This window comes from Phoxinus phoxinus, assembly GCF_949152265.1.
Source record: "Phoxinus phoxinus genome assembly, chromosome: 21".
Classification (NCBI taxonomy): Eukaryota; Metazoa; Chordata; class Actinopteri; order Cypriniformes; family Leuciscidae; genus Phoxinus; species Phoxinus phoxinus.
In genome coordinates, this window is record NC_136896.1 from 4,231,204 (window position 1) to 4,245,346 (window position 14,143).

Consider the following 14,143-nt stretch of genomic DNA (forward strand, 5'->3'; position numbering starts at 1 on the left):
TAGCAATGCATTTGAGTAACAAAGCATTTGCTTTGTTTTATGTTGCAGTAGCTGATGCACTAATGCTGGGCGGCTTTTAGTAGTGGATGCAACATCATGCATTAGCAAATGTTATCAATGCCATTGTAAAAAAATATATACATTTATATACTTATTATAATGTAAATGTAAATGAAATACATTTATATTAAATTCAATGTATTTTTACATTTTCCACAAGAAACTGTTCAGTTCCGTAAGCAGCGGGTCATGTGATCAACCCCGTTGTGGTGACCTGCTGCATGTAAAAAAAATAATAATAAAAAATAGGCTATATATTATTTTATTTTTTATTAGGAAACTTATTTGTGTATTCATCCATCCAATGTGTATGCTTTTAAAACAAAAAGTGCTTTCAAAAAGTATGAATTAATTTCTTTATTTGTTTTCTAACTTTAATCCATCTTTAAATGGGCTATATATGTAGAATCCAGAAACCCTTGTTATTGGCGACACCGGTGGCCGTTAAGTGAACTGTAGCCAGCAACTTATTGCTCGTGCTTGCATTTGTGCACACGAGGTAACATACCCAGACTGAACGTGATTCACTGTCTAGTGTCTACAGTGATATTTTCTGTCATGGCTAAGTTATTTTTCATTCTTTGCTTAGAAGTAAAAAGAAGTTGGAAATAGCCTACCTCAGCGAACAACTGAGAGCGACGTTTAGACGAATATGTAAATGTGTAGGCTACTGTGCTTTCCTCTCACTGAAGAAAATAAACACAACAACAAAAATGACAGTGGTGAGAAAACGGCAGTTCAGAAAGTATCATGAAAGTATCTGATATAGTGATGTGGATATGTTTGCTCCAGCTAAATTCACCAGCATTATGACGACAGATGAGGTAATGTAATTCAAATTACACTGTTATGATAGTTTGATTATGAAGTAGCCCGTTTTTCAGATAGACTATAGATCTGGCAAAGTGAGACTATGGTTTGCATTAATCCCTTTTCTTTGCATGATACTTTGACAGCAAAGTACAGAATATATATTTCGGCATTATCTTAAACATTGTTTTTTTTAAACAAGGCATTCATTTGATGTGAAATAGAAGAGAGCCTGTCGGGAGCGCGCATAACTGTCACCTCATTTTTATTTCCCGGCAAAAACATCCCGAGTCCTTCACATACAAAACACTCTTCATAGACAACATGCGTTTCATTACAAGCTGTTCTCACGTTGGTAATAAAAAGTGATTAGTATATGAAATCCCAAATACTTTTTTATTTATTTAACTACTTTTGGCATTTCATAACTTCTCAAGTGCTTTATAAGAACTTCTGAATTATTCTACTTTTTGTACAGTAGGATGTCCTGTATCGTTATGAACATAGAATTTAGTACAGAACTATTTGAAATAATTATATTCTTACTTATCTCTGTTGATGCTGCGCTGCTGTCATTCTTATTCACACTATTTCACTGCAAATGATCATCTTACAGGTGTGCACTGCAATTTTTTTAATTTGACTCTCATTTTGTTTTAACGTACATTCTTGTTATTTAAGATTTGAAACCAAAAATATAGAAATTACAATTTTTGGATTAAAGAATGTCTTCTGTTGTATACATATAGAGCAAGTGCAATAGCCACGTGATCCGTGATTATTGAACACAGCAAGCCAGAAGCACTGACTAATAGTACAACTAATCGACTAGTCGACCAGTACAACCCCTAGTGTACTGTGAATAGTTGTTTGGATGCATTTCACCAAATAAAGCAGGGCTTTTAAGGCCTTTTTAATCTACAAATGCTCATCAAAATGATATTGACGAATGGTGAAAGCCAAGCGAACGGAGCGTAAACAAAAGCAGCCCTATCACGTCTGTCTGCAGCACTGGAAGACATTAGAGCTTATGGGAGCCAACATCTGTTACAGCGAGAACGCACAACAACAGGACCAAATGATGTGTGTGGGACCGCGCTAATGTGTGACTACAGGTCCAAGCAAGCTGTCTGACAGAACGTTAGCTGAGAAATATGTTGTGTTTGTTTCACAGTTTGTGAAGATCATGTCAATAAATGCTTTGGATTTTTCAAAGAAACGTGCTAATTGATTCAGTGTGAAACAGTTAGTGTGTGTTGATAATTACGCATGCGAGAAAACACACAGCTTTGGAATATTTATTAGGAGTCTCGGCTGTAATTTCGGAGCCGTGGAAGAGTTTAATGAATCTATCATGAGGCTGTATCCAGCCGTCGGAAATTAGCTAACGAGGCCCGCCATGCCGAAGAGCTTCATTTCGAGTGAACGGCGTGGTGTTCATATTTCATTCCCTCACAGACTGCCTAATAAAAACATAACAAGCGCCAGCCAGCAAATACCAGATGAATGATGATTGTTTTACAGTTCCCTGTTTCATAAAAGACTCCAGATTCAAGTTGTATAATGAGGGAGCGTTTTACAGAACTCACACGCCTCTCTCTCACACACACACACACACAGCTAACAAACCATAGACAAATCTACTTGAATGCATCTAAAAATAAATTGCACAGCTTGGAAAATGTACTTTTATTATTATCTTTTATGTGAACAGCAATAAGCTATGGGAAGGTGTTGTTGATCTGGGTGGTTGCATGCTTAGGCCTACACTATGAGTGATAGTGATGCATACATTTGCAGCATCACTGCATGACGCTCCTGTTATGAATTATGATTTTTCATTTTTCATCCTGGCAATTTTTACAGCTCCACCTTCTGTCATTAGCAAAGGAAATGCGTTCCCTTAGCATCCCCACTGTCATGACTCCATAAATAATGAATGAACATATTGTTCGCAAGATGTCACTTATGAGCGGAATGAAATTAAAATAAAAGTGTAAAACTGCAGCCATAAATCATTTGGATGCAGATGCAAACTTAATTTTACATTCTTATCAAATCTGTAAACACCTGGCACTCAAAAGTTTAGGCCAGAGTTATTTTGTTTATATAATTTCATTGTTTAATTTTATTTATTAAAATTTTTTTTTAAATAATTTAAGAAATGAAAGAAATGAAATCATTTTTTGGAAGAAAATGCAGGTTTTGCTAGTGCTGCTCACTTGTCTGTCTTTTAGCAAATCAATTACGACTACTGTTACATCACTTCATTAATATTCATGAGTCAGCCTGAAAATATTTTGAATGTATCCTCCTACTTTCCATTTTGCGCCCTACATTCCGTTTGGAACTTTAAATCAGTGAGAATCTAAACTTTTGCTCTTTTGCTGTTTCTTCTTGGTCTCGGTCTGCATTTTTCGAGCTGTTTTCACCCCTCAGTGGGGCGGAAAGCCGAGGCCTCCAGTTGCCCTCCAAACATTTTTATTCCAATAACAAGAAATGCCACTTCGGTCAAAAAACATTCATGTTTCTGCAGAGGTTGACAGTTACATTGGTTTCCACAAAGCAATGCCTCCCTTTCTGTATAATTCATCACTGCTTTGTCACCATGTAGCTGTCGGCATACACACAGAAAGAGACTGAAACGTACACACACACACACATGCATGTATCTAACCAGTGTCAGTCACTCACATGTCTTACAGCCAGTGCTGGAGGTGCTTTTGTATCTTGAAGGCCTTGTCTTTCCCACAGTTCATCCATTTCTTCTCCAAGACATTAAACTTCTCGTCTTCACAGCTCCATTCTGCTCTCTCTTATTCTGTCTTTCTCACATTCCTTTTTTCTTCCAGATGCCGGAAAAAAAACGACTGATGCAAAGAGGCGTCTGTCAAGCCAATGAGGACGGAAGATGAAGACAGGACTGCTGAAATAAGGGTAGGCGTTTTAGCGGGTGCTTTTCAATTCCGCCGCGTTTCCCTTCGAGGTACGACTAGCCTCGGCACTGGATTTGAGCGCTCATCAGATCGCAGTTTAAGCTTTTTAGAGTTCTGAGGCTTGTGGATAGTATTGTTAAGCGACAGGAATGGAAACTGCTTCTGCTGAGGTGTATCTCTGAATTTCTTTTAACTCGCACTTCAGAGAGAAATCACCAGAAAGCCCGTCTGTAGTCGCAGATATCAGGATTCATGTCGATCCGATGGTTTTATTTGATTCTCTCACGTGCATCGTGTAACATTAAAGAGAATATATGACTTTGGCTTATTTCAACAATTGCACGTTGATGTCGACATTTCGGGTTTTATAACTCTTCTAGAGTTCATGGGATTCGTGCTAGTGCACAACAAAAGATTTTCCCAAACTGTCTTCAAACTCAACATCTCCTATCTTCCTATTAAAGTCTGTTAGTGATACATACACTCTCAACATTCTTCGATTGTTTCTTTGGCTGAGCGGAGAACAAGAAACATTGTTTCGCTCTTGAGGTTCTGTATGGCTCTTTGGAGGTTGAGGAAAGTTCTTGATGTTTCATTTATAGGTTCTTCAGATCAGTCAGTTGGTTCTTTAAAGCAGGAGGACAAAGGTTTTCTTAGAACAGCAGGAGTCGGAAACCTTTGGCCTATGTGTCGCCATTGATGTGCAACGAGATTAATACATACAATTTCTTTGATTTTGTTAATGTTAAAATCAAGGAAATTCTGCTTTGCACTTTTTGATAGAATCCTTTAAAAGTATATATTGTGAAAATTTGGTTACACTTTATTTTAAAGTAACAGTGTAATACATTTAAGTACTGAGTATTATTAACTAACAACATGTACTTGGTTTAACTAGGTTTTGGTTTAGGGTTAGCATGTTATTATGCATAATTTACTGTTATTACTACTCTTAAGTAGTACTTTGTAATAACTACAAAGACATTAAAATAAAGTGTTACCAATTCCTCCTGGTATGAAATACTTATTTATGGTACTGTAACTTTATTTCAATGTTCTACTTTAGACATTTTACTAACTATAAGTATCGTTGCAACTACATGTACGTACGTTGCATTTCAACTAACGCTCATTAAAGTACTAGTATCATATCTGCTAACACTTTATTTTGATGCTCCTCAACAGACATTCTACTGATTATTTAATTTTGCAACATGTCAACTTATTCTACTAACCCGAATCCTAACACCTAACCCTAACCTTTACTAACAATCTACTACAGTCTTTTAATAATGAGAGCTAGTTGCATGTAGTTGCAAAGTTACTTATAGTTAGTTGAATATCAGAACCATCAACATAAAGTGTTACCTTATTTATTTATTTCACTCTAAAACATGCTGGGTTGTTTCAACACAATTCTGGGAAAAATATGGACAAACCCAAACGTTGGGTTAAAAATGTAATGCAAAAATTTTACCCAATGGCTGGGTTTGTCCATATTTTACCCAAAATTGGGTTGAAACAACCCAGCATGTCATAAGTGACTGTAAATATGAATTATAATGTTGAAAAAGATTTATAAATGCTGTTCTTTTGAAATTTCTATGATCATAGAATATCACCATATCAGCATATTAGAATTATTTCTGAAGGATCACTCTGAAGACTGCAGTAATGATGCTGAGATTATGCTTAGATCACATTAATCACAATATATTAAAATAGAAAACAATTATTTTAAATTGTAATAACATTTCACAATATTGTTTTCCTGTACTTTTGATCCAATAAATGCAGCCTTATTAGCATAATTTTTTTTGTAAACATTTTTTTTTCCCAATTATTTTTACTATGCATTTAATGTTGAGAGCTAGATAGCTTGTTTCCAGTAGTCAAAAGTGCTTAACAATCCCACACACTCTCTCCCTGTCTTGTGGACTCTCTCTCTTTCACTCCACACACATAATCAGGTATCTGGGGTCCGTCTTGAGGAACTGTTGGATTAGACAGCGTTCTGTTAGGTTAAAGAGGAGGTTTGCTCGTGTGTTTCAGTCTTGAGTGGAGAGCAGATTCCTGCTGTGGGGAAGTCCCTGTACCTCCAGGGCATCACGACTCAAGAGGGACGAGAGAGAGAAGCGCACGGTAAACAGACGCTGAAAACACTCACTGTTTCTCACCTCCTACAAATCATCCACCTTTGACATTTCATGTCTGACATTTGAATACAACTACTGGAAAGCTTAAAGGAATGTTTCAGCCAAGCATGACAATTCATTTACTGAAAAAAAAAAAATATATATATATAGTGCTGTTCATAGCTCCAAAGAAAAAAACATATTGAAAAGAAAGAAAAAAAAAAAGGTTCAAAGGGGTTCTATATAGAACCTTAGGGTTAATGACTCATTTTTAAAGAACAATTTATGCCAAATGCATAACACTTTCATGTTTAACAGTTTTTTTCAAAATGTTCTAGTCACAAAATATGTTTAATTCATAACATTTAATTAAATTAAAATTTATTTTGACAAAATCAATTAATTGCAGCTAAATCCATGAAATTATCACATGATACCCCTTAAAAGTTCTATATATGAAGCACATATAGAACCATTTAAGGTTCTATATGGAGCCAAGTGTAGTTAAGAAGACTATAGCGTTCCGTGAGGAACAGACTGAATGACTGAAGTCATATTCATTGATAATCTTCCTCTACTTCCTCTGATATGTTATTTGTGTGCATTTTCTGATTCGAAATGGTGCATTGACGTACTGTTGCACCAGATCCATTGCGACAATTTTCATTTCTGAGTGAGCTTTTTCTTCCAACATTCCTGAAAATTATATGACAACCAAAAATGAGGCAAACTGCAAAGCGTATGTACAGGTGAAACTCGAAAAATTAGAATATCGTGCAAAAGTTCATTTATTTCAGTAATTCACCTTAAAAGATGAAACTAATATATTATATAGACTCATTACATGCAAAGTGAGATATTTCAAGCCTTTATTTGTTATAATTTTGATGATTATGGCTTACAGCTTAACCTTTTTTTCACAATATTCTAATTTTAAATTTGGGGTTTTCATAGCTCTGCGCCATAATCAACAAAATTATAACAAATAAAGGCTTGAAATATCTCACTTAGCATGTAATGAGTCTATATAATATATTAGTTTCATCTTTTAAGGTGAATTACTGAAATAAATGAACTTTTGCACGATATTCAAATTTTTCGAGTTTCACCTGTATATGTATGTGCATCTATAGTGTTTAAACGTCAACGTCTCATTCAATATCTGCTTTTCTCTTCCACTCACATACACACCAGCACACAGTTGTTTGGGCCTTAGCTAGTTCTGAGCATGCTCCGACATGCCCGACTCAATCCGGCGGGAGTTACATCAGCCACAAAGCAAATAGCAACAAACACGCACAGTAAACAAGCTAGCAGGCAGCTCGCTGTGCAACACACCTTTCCTGGAGATCTCCCAGCCCCTTTCTGCCACTCCAAGTTCGCCGCATCTTTAAAACATCAATACGTAATTGAGAGCGAATGTACGCGCCAAAGATTTGCATCTTTTTCCGCGCGCGCCTCTCTCCCCACACCTCATTTGATCCCCATTGCTCACCAGCTGGTTCCAGTACATCTCCAGTTCAACCAGTGCCTCTGAGTTCACTCTCCACACTTAATTGGTTCCCAAGGCAAGAATTAAATATTTACTTTAAAGCCCTTTAAAATTCAATTGATTTTTATCTGACAGCTGTGATGGTCTCAAGTGGGCCGATTGCAGGCGGTCTCCACAAGGTCCCACGAGCGATAGGAGAGAGCGCAACACAAACTGACAAGAATCCTCCTTCTTATACACACACACTTATACACACACAGATGCCGCGGTTGTTCCGTGATCAAGCGCTGGCGCGGTCACCGCTTTCACTCACAGCTGTTGTGTGGTGGCTTTATGTATCATCAGACATCGGTTAAAGGTGGAGCAAACAAACAAACAAAACACAAACATATTCTGATATATCTGAATGTGATTTATTTCCCCCTCAAGCACATTTCTAAAACTGTTTAAATGTATTAGGAAGAAATTCAGTGGCAGTGGGTCTGTGATGATGTCACTGGTTGAACAAGCTTTATTTTAACATTTAGACATCACAACATCCAGGGTCCAAAATGAGAGTGAACATTTCCTTATGCCTAATTCCCCAACCCCCAAAAAATAAATGTAATTATTTACTAATAAGATCATAGTTATGAAATTATTAAAAAAATATATGGAAATATTCAATAAATGAGAATAAAATTGAGTTTAATTATTTTACTCTTTTCATTTGAAAATACATATTTCTTTTTTTATAAATAATTGTAATATTTATTAAATAAAAAAAATATAGAGTAAAAATGTTATGCATTTACATTTTTTCTTTTTCATTTGAAATAATATAATATTTAAAATAAATATTTTAAATAATCCAATAATAATGAAATAATGTATTTTGTAGTCTTGAAATTATTTATTATTTTATATATAAAAAAGAGTTTTTAAATAATATAAGAGTTAGGCAGAGTAAGACATTTTAAAACGTGTTTTTTTTTATTCTTTTTTTTTTTTTTTAAATAAAAAATGTGGCAAAAATTACATTTTGGAACGAGACAGCAAGCATCCAATATAACAACCCGTAATGGTGCGTTCACACCGGACGCGAATAGCGCGTCAGGCGCGAGTTATTTCAATGTTAAGTCAATGCAAAGACGCGTTACGCGCGTAAAACGCGTGTAACGCGTCTTTGCATTGACTTAACATTGAAATCACTCGCGCCTGACGCGCTATTCGCGTCCGGTGTGTGGGTGCAGTAAGTCATTACACACACCCCAAAGCTGATTTAAAAATGTTCACTGTCAAAATACATTTTCCTCGACCAGTTGAATGTGAAGCCCATTGCATGTAAAGCATGAAGTCCTGAAGAGTTAAACACTGTGGTCTTGCAGTGTGTTGAGTGATCAGACACAGTGATACACCCTGTAAAAAAAAAACGTCTAACCTTCCCATATCAAAATTGTCTAGTGACTGGTCACATCTAAATTTTTCAATTGGCCCAAGTGAAATTCTGCAAATTATATTTGATCAATTTGGTTAGACATTTTCTTACAGTGTACTCAAGAACATTTGCCACCATTGCCACAGGATTTACTGTTACTAGTGTCCATTTTGGGACACAACTAGAAAAAACAAGCATCCTGTTGCCGACTGCATGTACAGTACACACTTTAGTTACTGTCCGCCAACTGTATAAACTCAAAAGAGCAACAGTGTTATCTAGTTCCTCCGAGTCAGTCAGAGTGATTCAGTCTGCCAGGCCCTGAGTTAATAAGTTATGAATAAGTTACAGCGCTAGTGTGAGGAACAAGGAACAGGCAGGATCTCAGGAGCTCAAGCGCAGTCAGACGCTCCCAAAGCGTTGTGCCAGCATTTCCACAAAACCTTAGGAGGGCTGTTAGCGCCTGAGGGGGAATCTATCACGGCGGACTTAAAATGTTATGTGGTTAATATACTGTGGGTGAGCTCTGCGTTTCAAATGCATTATATGTGCTCATATGATGTCCTGTCTACGCATACAGCCGCTATCTGTTCTGACAACAGCATCTGCTGAAGATCACGAATCTTTAATGCCAGAAAGTGAGCTTGAAACCGCGGATGCTATACGGATACAGAACACGCTTGAGGTGCATTGGAACCGATGAATGATTTCAGGAGTGATTTATATGATATACGACATAAGACCAGTTGAGAATCTGTGGTTTGCGTAACAGGGACTGGTGTGTTTAACGTCGCAAGGAAAATGTTTATAACACTCTTACAGTGAAACATCTCGATGTATATTTTCTCCATCACACCTCGCGTGATTTTAACCTGTAGGTTTGTGTAGACGTTTGTACTTTGCTCTCATCTATTCACTTTGACTTAATAGTCTTTAAATTGCTCCATTCATCTCCTTTGGTCTCCTGTTTTTTTTTTTTTTATAAATGAGGAATTAATTACTTTCCCATTAACGGTCATAAACACGGCTGCCCCAGCACAGAGCGAGACGAAGTGTCACATATGGGATCTGACCCGGGTTAATAAAGGTTAAATCCTGTAACGCTGACACAAAATGTGACGCATGAGGAATCGATTGGATCATGACAGATTGTAATGAAATACTGTAGGCATATTTTACAAGACTGGGGCTAGTTGTCAAGTCAAGTCAAGTCAAGAATATTTGTATGTGTGTTTTGAGATAAAAAAATTGCAGTGTTTCAAACAACTAGTTTATAAATTAGAATACATTTAGCAAATTCTGTCCTTCAAACTAAATTTGCAATATGTAATATTATAGAACTAGGAAGAGGCAGGGGTTAAGGCAAGGGACATTAAGGCAAGGTTGAACTATAATAATGCATATTTTAACTGAATGCTCAAGTTCTAACATATTTTATTTCTTGTAATTGGATTGTAACGTTAATCCACTGATGGCGAGGTGAGGATGAGAACACAAGTTTTCTTGGGATATAGATTTCCAGTGATACAAAAACAGAAATAAAACACAACATGAACATACTTTAACTTGATTTGAACTTGACTATAGCAGAATTGACATTTATACAATTGAACACTCATTTATGAATTACTGAGGTATCAGTTTGGACCTTGTGATATTTAAATTGAACTGAAATAACATCTGATATTCCAGTAACTTTAAAAAAGAGAATGTTTATTTGGAAACAAAAATGTTACACAATGTATCGCTCTAACATTTAGAACACTTACATGACATTATTTCATCATCATTAATCAATATTAATGGAGCTTTAATTTCCAAGTTTTCAGAAATAATATATTGCGCTTTAATCACAATTCTTAAGTCAATTTCTTTATAACAGAAATGGGTTAGTTGCAAGACGTGTACAATTACAATTTCTGGTGACCACAACAATGCTTTGGAAATGTATCTATATTTGATAAGTAAATTTTTTGTTTCATAATTATTGATGAAAAGTCTAAAAAGCGGTTTGCAGGAAAGCCCTGTTTTTAACAAAAATACAAATTTAAACCAGGTAATGGAAATTCTCTCTCTCTCTCTCTCTCTCTCTCTCTCTCTCTCTCTCTCTCTCTCTCTCTCTCTCTCTCTCTCTCTCTCTCTCTCTCTCTCTCTCTCTCACACACACACATACACACACACACACACACACACACACACACACACACTGGATGAGATCTGTATCAGCTCGAGTGTCGTCATCTGTTTAAAGTGTAAAAGTTGCTCTGGTGAAGCCACTATCTGGTCCAGCTCAGGCCTCGTGTCTCTCAAAGCTCTTTGCGTTCAGTTTTTTTTCCCTTTTTTTTTTTTTTTTTTCCTGCGCGAGACTGGCAGTCTCAGTCTCCCCGTTCATTAGCACTTCAATTAAATAAAAAAGGGATGTAGTTGTGTCTGAATCCTCTGCCAATTTGGCAGCCGGCCTGAGCGCAGACGAGAGCCTCGTTCCACCCGTAATTCGGCCCCTAAGCAAAAGTGACAGGATCTGTCAACGCGGGCGAACGGTCCGGGGATTCACCTGAGCATCTAAGTTATATAACACAAGTCAGATTATAATTAGTGTCAGTTTTAATCTGCTCTTAAACACCGCGGCATCTGTGGGCTGTTGTGCGGAGAGACAGCGAGGTGTCAGCGAGTGTGATAGCCCTCCGTTCACCCCGACAACTCTAACCTGAGCATGAATATTTCAAGGGGATTTGGAGGACAGGAGGAAAGATTTAATTATTTCAAATTAGGGAGAAGCGGGTGATTCCGGCCTAATAGCTGTGTGTTCAATCGCGGAGGTGCTCACCTCACTTTGGGGATTCATCAGGGAACAAGGGCAACGCTAGCCTTTGCAAAAACAGCTTCACGGCGGTGCTGGGTCCGCTCGGATCAGGCAGGATTCATTATATCACTCACATGGCAGGTACAGATATGCCATACAGAGCTGACACACTCTTTGTTTCTGGCCCGTTGTATTATTTTAGCACCGCTGCAGTGTGTCGAGTCTCAGTACAGCAGGACGTCACATACTTCCCTCTTCACACACTCCTGTCCTATTTCCACTGTCAAATGGCCAACAGAACACATGCTGGGTTGTTTCAATCCAATTTTGGGTCAAATATGGACAAACCCCAAACGTTGGGTTAAAAATGTAATTAAAAAATTTAACCCAACGGTTGGGTTTGTCCATATTTGACCCAAAATTGGGTTGAAACAACCCAGCATTTTTTTAGAGTGTGTATACATATATTGTATGTTTTATTGTTATTTTCATAATTCCATCATATGTTTTAATAATTAAAGTACATATTTGAATTTATTAACTTAAAAATATTGTATTTGTTTAATATTAATATGATTACATTTCGAAAAGTGCATTACGAAAAGGTAATCAAAAGAGATAATGTAATTTTTTTAATTTTACCCAACAAAGTATCTATTGCTTTTGCAATTCCTGAAATAACTGATAAAGTTTATTCATAAGTATTCAGCGTGAATGAATGCATTTGACCTCATTTGCAACATTGATTGATTTATCTTCTCCTAGTATTCCATATATGACATATAAACAAAAGACAATCGTATAGTTTTGATGCATCTTCAGAGGTTGATTCCCATGAGATTATTACTCAGAATTGATCCCGTTCCCCAATGTAACAAATGTTGGTAGCAAATACGCTACATAATCTCTTCATGGCCTTATTAATGTAAATAAAGTAATATGTTCATGATGGATTGTCTGTTTCATTCAGTCAGCTTATGTAAACACACTCCTTCACCGTAATGAAAGAGAGCTTACAGCGCGTAATAAAATATACATACGGCCGCAGTCTACATATATTGCTGCCAGCCTTCATGTGCGATCGGATCTCTGATGTTAATTACATTTAAATAGAACAAGACTGATTTTGATTTGTTCATGAGTAGTAAAGTAACTCCTTAGTCCTTCTACCTGTCAGTGCTTGCACATCACAGACTAATGCTTTATTAAGAGAGTCTGCTGGGAGCGCCTGATCCCGTTTTAGTACATTGGGCCCAATGTAAGACTAATTAAAAAGTGTATTTTTACATTATTAATTTCTGAGTTTCACACTTAATGAATGTGAAATGACAGGCCTCCTATTTTTATATGTACACACTCAGGACCACGCGGCCCTGGGAATACTGATACGCAGGTTTGGAAAAAGGGGGGAGCGTTGTCGAAAACATTTCTCTCTCCTCTAGAGTCCGGCTGGCAGGAAAGAAAGGCAACAATAGCGAGCAAACAGTTCAGACACAACAGACGCTTTCATCAGAATTAAATGGGGGAATTATTTGACCTCTGAGTCCTTGGTTTCACTCTGTGACTTTTGCGAAAGCTGCGTTTACACGCGACAAGCACGCTGACATTTTAGCCGTCGATTTGGTATTAGTCGAAATGAACTCGAGCGGTTCAATTGGGCATCTCTAATAGGAGATGTTTGATCAAGCCCCGTGGTTTTCATCCGCCTGCTGAGAGAGAGAGAGAGAGAGAGAGAGAGAGAGAGAGAGAGAGAGAGAGAGAGAGACTCTCTGTAGAATAAATGTAATCAAGTGCGCGGAGAACGTTTTGCCAAAACACTGCATCTCCAAACACACATTTTCCATCTCCTCACCAGTGAGGCTTTGTTCAGGAAAGACAGAGCATTGATTCAGAATTCCAAAATCCCAAAGCTGGAATTGGGAGAACAGACTGACAACAATAAGAGCATGTTCACTGGTTTTTGAAGTATTATGGTGGCATTTTGTTATATATATATATATATAAAAAAATTGTGTGTGTGTTTGTTATTTTCTTGGGAGGTTGTAACTTTTTAGGAGCTGCAGTTTAAATCAGTTTGCTCACCAGTTCTTATGTATGTACATATTCTTTGTTGTTGCTTTTTTATTGAATTTGAATTAAATTTCATATCCCCCCCCCCCCTGGCCATTGCAACTGTTCTGCCCTTTTTATGTTGGATCCTAAATTTGGGAAATAAAATACAAAGGAAAATTTAATTTGATTCTTTTTTTTAAAGGAATAAAGTCTCTTTTTTATATAATTATATATCATTTATGTTTAATAAAATAATAAAATAGAATCCTTTTTTATAAGGTTATACGTGTTTTTTTTTTCAGTGGAAGGGTAAACTAAATCCGTTTCAGTTTAGGAGACTCGGGTTCACGCTGCTGGATTTTTCCACATGTGTGTTTTGTTTTGCCTGTTTCTCCAAGGCTGTATTTTTTTGGTGACCTTTGACCTCGGAGCACACCC

The 14,143-nt window shown here is 36.8% G+C and overlaps 1 long non-coding RNA gene across 1 annotated transcript in view; it reads left to right on the forward strand.

Annotated features, from left to right (window-relative positions):
* The first annotated feature begins 538 nt into the window (after window positions 1–538).
* The window catches only part of LOC306989594, a 17,677-nt gene continuing 4,072 nt past the window's right edge, over window positions 539–14,143 (forward strand). The window contains exons 1-2 of the long non-coding RNA XR_013795670.1: window positions 539–884; window positions 3,723–3,807. This is a non-coding gene — a long non-coding RNA (uncharacterized lncRNA). The remainder of the gene's footprint in view (window positions 885–3,722; window positions 3,808–14,143) is intronic.